Source organism: Heterocephalus glaber, unplaced genomic scaffold, assembly GCF_053883595.1.
Source record: "Heterocephalus glaber isolate CG9 unplaced genomic scaffold, H.glaber_assembly_v1.0 deba00001795, whole genome shotgun sequence".
Taxonomy (NCBI): domain Eukaryota; kingdom Metazoa; phylum Chordata; class Mammalia; order Rodentia; family Bathyergidae; genus Heterocephalus; species Heterocephalus glaber.
In genome coordinates, this window is record NW_028258476.1 from 2,140,214 (window position 1) to 2,146,385 (window position 6,172).

The window sequence follows — 6,172 nt, forward strand, 5'->3', positions numbered from 1 at the left end:
CTCCCACCCACCGGGCCACCTCCTTGCTATCGAAAACCCCGCCCATGACCTGTTTTATTTAGGGGCTGGGGATTTAGCTCAGTGGTTCCTGACACCTGCCTCACAAGCGCAAGGACCGGAGTTCAATCCCCAGCACCAAAAAATAAAAATTTTTCTTAAAAGTTTTATCTATTTTTATTCATTTATTTTGTTTTTTTGAGGCAGGGTCTCTATGTAGTTCAGGTTAGCCTTGAACTCACTTTGTAGCTCAGGCTGGCCTCAAACTTGTTGACAATCCTGCCTCAGGTCTCCCAAGCACTTAGATGATAGGAATGAGCCATGATGAGTTTCAAAATAAAATTTTCTTTTGGTACTGAGAATTGAACTCAGGCCCTTGTGCTTTCGAGGCAGGTGCAGCGCTGCTGAGCTAAATCCCCGGTCACAAAATAAAAATTTTTTAAAAGGCTAGGAAAGTAGCTCAGTAGTTGAGTGCTTGGCTCACATATGCAAAGGTCTAGGTTCAACCCTAGAACCGCCAAGAAAGAAAAAGAAAAAAGAAAGTGGGAGTGAGCCTTCGACCTCATTTTACCTCTAACGCATCTGTGTCCAGCAGGTGCCTGCTGGAGAGTGCTAGCAGTTTCCAGACTGCCATCACCTGCTATGCTCTCCTCCCACCCCGCCCCAGAGACTTCTTCCCATCTAACAGTTCCTGCACGGAATTACACTCTGAATCCCAGAATCTTTCTAAATTAAAATGCTACTACCCATGGGAAAGGGAAGATGGGTCTCCTTCCCAACCCTGCCCCCAGCCTCACCTTCCTGGCCCAAGAGCCAACCTCTGGTACCGAGTCCCTGAGAGGCTCCTGGAGGGTGCTCAAGGCACACGCACATGCACACGCACACACACACACACACACACACACACGGCCCTCGTCCATCTGCATGAGACACGGCTGCCCACGAGGCCTGCAGCACGCGGGTCAGGCCCTTCCCAGAGCCTCCTGCCCAAGCCTTGTGGCCTCCCTGCCTCCTGATTTCACAGAGGAAACTGCAGAGGGGAAGGACCGCGTCCTGGTGCTAAGCATGGCAGGTGCCTGGCTTACATGCCAGGTCTTCAGGCCCCCAGGAGGGCCCACTGAGGCAGCGCACGCCGTAGGAGCAGTAGGAGTGGTATTCATTTCACCCCAGCCTGGCCTATCCGAGGGGCTGAGCCCAGGCCGCCAGGTCCAGGCGGTGGAGCAGGATCTGGCCCCACCAGTCAGCACCAAGAACACTGCTGCCTGCCCCTGCTTTTGTTTGGACCCAGAGGCTGGAGCGCAATCTTCCCAGGGCCTCAGCCTCTGGTGTCGGGAGCCTCGGCAGGCAGTGGCCACTGCCCCTGACCACCCTCCGCCTCACTAGTGGCCTCCTGCTTGTCAGGCAGGCTCCTGGGTGAAGGGCTGTGGTGGCTGGAGCAGGTGGGAAGGATTCACTGACAGGAGAGGAGAGGGAGGAGAGCAGAGACCCAGAGCCAGGCGGGCAGGAGGACTGGGTGGGGGGGCCAGCTGGGGGCCGCTGGAATGTGCTCCGAGTCCCACTGAGTCTATGCAGATGAGGTCTGTCTGTCTGTATGCAGATGAGGAGCGAGGGCATTCTCTTCTCAGGGTTACCATAGAGCCCAGCCCTCTGTCCCTCAGGCTCCAGCTGCAGGGCAGACGGAAGAGGCCAGACCTGGGGAGAGGCAACCTGCAATAGAGGGTTAGACTCCAGGAGGGACTAGCCAAAGACAAATGGCCAGTTCTGGGAAAGAAACTGAAGGTAAAACAGGGAATACAGAGGGGCTCCTGCGAGGATGGTGAAATGGTACAGGCGGACCTCCAAAGAACACCCAGGTACAGGAACACAGCAGGCCAGCTGGCAGACAGCACTGCAAGGGCCTGTGGCGGGCAGAAGGAGAGGAGCCGGGACGGACAGCGCCCTCAGCTCCTCTCCCTGTGCCCTGGAGCCCACGGTGGCCCCATGAGGCCCTTTGCAGAGGGCGTAGGGAGGCGGAGGCTCCAGGCCTGGTCCAGGCCGCAGGCGGCTGCATCCTAGACCGCCCTCCACCTCCCTGGCCAGCAGAGCCTGCCACAGCCCTTCCGACCTGAGGGAGATGCTGAGGGCAGCCTGTGCCCCAGGGGCACCCTGGTGGGTTCAGCATAGCAGGCTCCCATCTGCGGGCTGGGGGTGAGGCTTCTGGGGCAGCTGGCTGGGCAGAATCTGAGGGGTGAGGCCAGGACCCATGAGGCTGGTACAGTCGCCTTCACTCAGCATGTCCAGACCCAAGCCGGCCCAGCCCAGGGCCCCTTCCTTGAAGCGCAGAGGCTAGGGTGGAGGGACTCTGAGAACAGCCCCCCTTCCTCTAGCGGCTCCCAGCCCCCCACATCCAACAGGGCAGCCAAAGCCTCTATAGGGGGGCAGCGGGGAAGAGAGGCCTCTTGTTGGTCTGCTCCTCGTGCCGGAGGCTTGGCCTGTGCCAGCCCTGGCACGGCCGGACTCTCCTTCCTGGGGGTGCCGGCCAGCCCCACCCGATGCCCAGCTCCACCGTTTCCTGGGGCCTCAGGGCTTTGGCCATGGTCCCAGCTGAAGGATGGCAGGGAGTCCTGGCCCTCCACACCCCCTGCACCTCGCCATTCACACGCTGGCCCCAGAGCCGTGGGAATGCTGGATGGCAGCTGGGCATCCATGCCCAGCTCTGCCCACCCCCAGCCCCACAGACCTCAGAGAGGGGAGAGGAATAGGCTGCCCCCCAAAAAGCCCCTCCAAGATGGGCCCTAGAAATCCTGAGCGCTAATTATGAATCTGGGGACAAACAAAGCATTTGCAAGTCAATTAGTGACAGGACTTTCCCAGGAAAGGGCTTCATCCAGGCTGGGCTTCAGACAGGGCCACATGCTGGGTCATCCTGTCCCTCCCCCACCTCTGCCTGGCCTGCAGCTCCAGGAGCTCACCGTGTTCTGCCAGCCCTTATGTGCCGGGGGCTCCAGGGCCCAGAGTGGCCCGGGAGCGAGGGGCCAGGGGGGCTTCCCTGAAGTTAGCTGGAGCTCACACAGGGCTGCCACCAGGGGGCGTATGTCGCACCGGCCTCGATTCCACTGCCATGGGACCTGCTGGAAGGAGATGCAGAGAGGGCAGCCCTCCCAGACAGGGTGGCTGGGGTGACAGGAAAATGGAAGTCATTGTGAAGCGGCCAGAGATGCCTCCAGAGAACTCAGAGAAACCAGGACAAGGGGAAGGCAGCTGATTTCAGGCACCCCAGCATCTGTACCCAGGCCAGGAGGCACAAGGCCCTCAGGGTGGCAGTTCCCCTGGTGGAGAAACTTCCAGGTAACTAATCGGCCAACCCCATGGAATAGGAGACACAGCAAGCTGGGTGTGGTGGTCCACACCTGTGATCCCACACTGAGGGGGGCTGAGGCAGGAGGATCACATCAAATGTGAGTCCTGCCTGGACAACTTCATAAGGCCCTGTCTCAAAATTAAAAAAAAAAGTTTGGGGATATAGCTCAGTGGAAGAGTTCCCTTGGGTTTGATCTCAAGTACCAAACAACAACAGAGCACAGGATCTTGCTTCACACAGCCAGAGGGAGGCCTCGGCTGGGAGAGGGGCTCTCTGTGAGGGAGGACCCCTTAACTGGGGGGAGAGAGGATGGGAAAGAAAAGGGGCTGAACGGGGCAAAAGCCCTAGAGCCACCCCTGCCATCTGAGGGAGATTAAGGGATTATAATTAAAGCACATGTGAGGGGCTCCGAGCAGGTGGGTCGGGCTGGTGCTAACGATCTAATTGCTGCCCCTAGTCGGGCTTCCCAGGGCCTGTCTGCGGGGCCTGTAATGAGGGGAGGGGTGGGGGTCTTTTCTGCATGCAGAACACCCCAGCTGGCTTGCTCACACCCCAGGCCCTCCCTGAGGAACCAAGATGAAGGCCCAGAGAGGACCAGGAATGCGGAAAAAGTGCGCTTGGCCCGCCCACCCAGAGGAGGCTCTGAGACAGAGAGGGAGGGGAGAGCCAGAGGGAAGGCCTTGGAACAATTAGGGCCACCAACTACTGAAACTACTCTGCTCACCACTGCACTGTGCTAATCCTCTAGCAACTTCTTTAACCCTGGTGACACCCGCCACACCATGCAGACTTCAGGGAGACACCTGCCCTAGCCCGGCCCTCCAGCTAAGTAACACCAGGGTGCCAATGGCCAGACCCTTCTTCCTAGGAAGGGACAGGCAGGGAAGCTGGAGACAGGACTGGAGGTCAGGAGCAGGCAGGCTGCAGCCACAGACCGTGGCTAGGGGAGTCCGCCTCACACACCTGTGTGGCTTCTCCCTAGGACCTGGACAGGCATGGGAGTCACCCCTCTGGGCCTTGGTCTGCTGTCCCCTCCCCATGGAAAGCCCCCCTTTCACTTCCTGGCCACCCCATGCAATCCCGCCCCCCTGGCCCTGGGGTCTCCTGTCCTCCTCCGGGCCTGGGCTCCTGGACAGGAGTGTGGGTTTACCAGGGCCTGTGAGGGGAGGGTAAGTCTGTACCTTTATGCACAAAATCCCTGAGACACAGTAGTTCTGGGAGAACACGAGAGAATCCAGGAACATAGGTCCTCTCTGGGATGGGAATGGGTTGTGGAGACCCTGGTGGCTGGAAGAGTCCTTACCACATAGTACACCCTTCCGTGCCTTAGAGCTTTGCTCTGTATGAAGAAATCACTGGGCCGGGGACTTAGCTTAGTGGTTCCGCTGCCTGCTGCGCAAGTGCAAGGACCTGAGTTCGATCCCTGGTACCAAAAAAAAAAAAAAAAAGGCCAGACATAAAAGAACTCGAGATGCCGCATTTGAGAGGGACTGGTAGCACTTGGGACCCATCTCTGTACCATGCCTCTCCACCACCATCTTCCTGGCTCAGCTCTCCTGGCCACTGCGTCCAGTCAGCCCCTGTCCTCCAAGAGCCTGGAACTCGCCACCTCCCTGTCCCGTTGGCCTTTCGGAGACACCCGGATTCTCACTCGGGCGCTGTGAGCCAGTGTCTGCCTGTGAGGGGCCAGTGGCAGCTGCCCTACCGCAGCGAGGGGTGCACGGAGCCCTGCTTGGAGAGCAGCTGCCACATGCCCGCAGTGCCCAGGCCCAGCCACCCCGCTCCTTGCTCTTCCCCGGCCACATGCCCTGTCTGAACCTTGGGCTCCACCTGTGCCCTTCCCTGCCCACCCAGCTGAGCAGAGGGGAAAGGCGCTCGGGCTGGCTTGCCTTTGCTTCCTCACTTGGAAAGTGGGGTTGCGCCCAGGAGCTATTACCTGGTGCTGTTGGGGGATCAAGCGAGACAATGGCTGTCAAGTACCCGGTGCAGGGTGGGGGAAGCAGGACTCGAAATTGGTGGCCATCATTATAGTTATTAAATGGGAGGGACCCTGCAAAACGTGCTCATCCAGGGAAGGGCTCCTCATTATTGCTGGGCTGGGGGTAATGAGGCCTGCAGTAACAGCCCCTGGGCGCCAGGCCCCTCCAGCCGGCAGGTGAAGTGAGGAGTGAATGATGCATAATGGGACACTTGGGGCTTAGCGGGTGGGGCTTCCAGGAGCCCTGGCCGTGGCTCCAGGTGCCGGTGGACCCAGGAGCAGCTCCTGCCCACTCTGAGGCTGGTTCCTCCTTCAGAGGCCTGCCCACCAGTCACCCTGGCCCGCACTCGTGGGCACTGAGCACCTGCCCGGTGCCCGGCCCTGCCCTGCACCCTGACCTCTGACCCCGAGCCCTCTGACCTGGTGTAGGACAAGGACGGGTTCAAAGCAAATAAGCGGGACACAGAGATGGGGAAGAGCCGTGAGGCAGGAAATAGCCCAGGGAAGGCAGGGAGCCGGGTTTGAGGGGGTAGATTGGGATTTAAATATCAGGTGCTTAGAGAAGGCTGGATTTTGTTTAGCTTTTCCTCGGGGAAATTTTTAAATAATCCCGAAGTAAGCAGAATAGTGTAAGGAGCCCCACCTACCCATCAGGTAGGTCAGCTACCCACCCCTCTTGTTTATCTACGCCCTGTCCTGGCTTCCCCTCCTGGTGCTCCCCAGTGCTCCCCGCTTACTTTGAAGCCAATCCCAAGGGCCTCCTCTTTTGCAGGTGTAATTTGCCAAAGGAGGTGAGGAAGCCCTGGTGTGTCCTGTGGGAGGGGGCGTTCAGGCAAAGGGACACAGTGGAAAAGCCA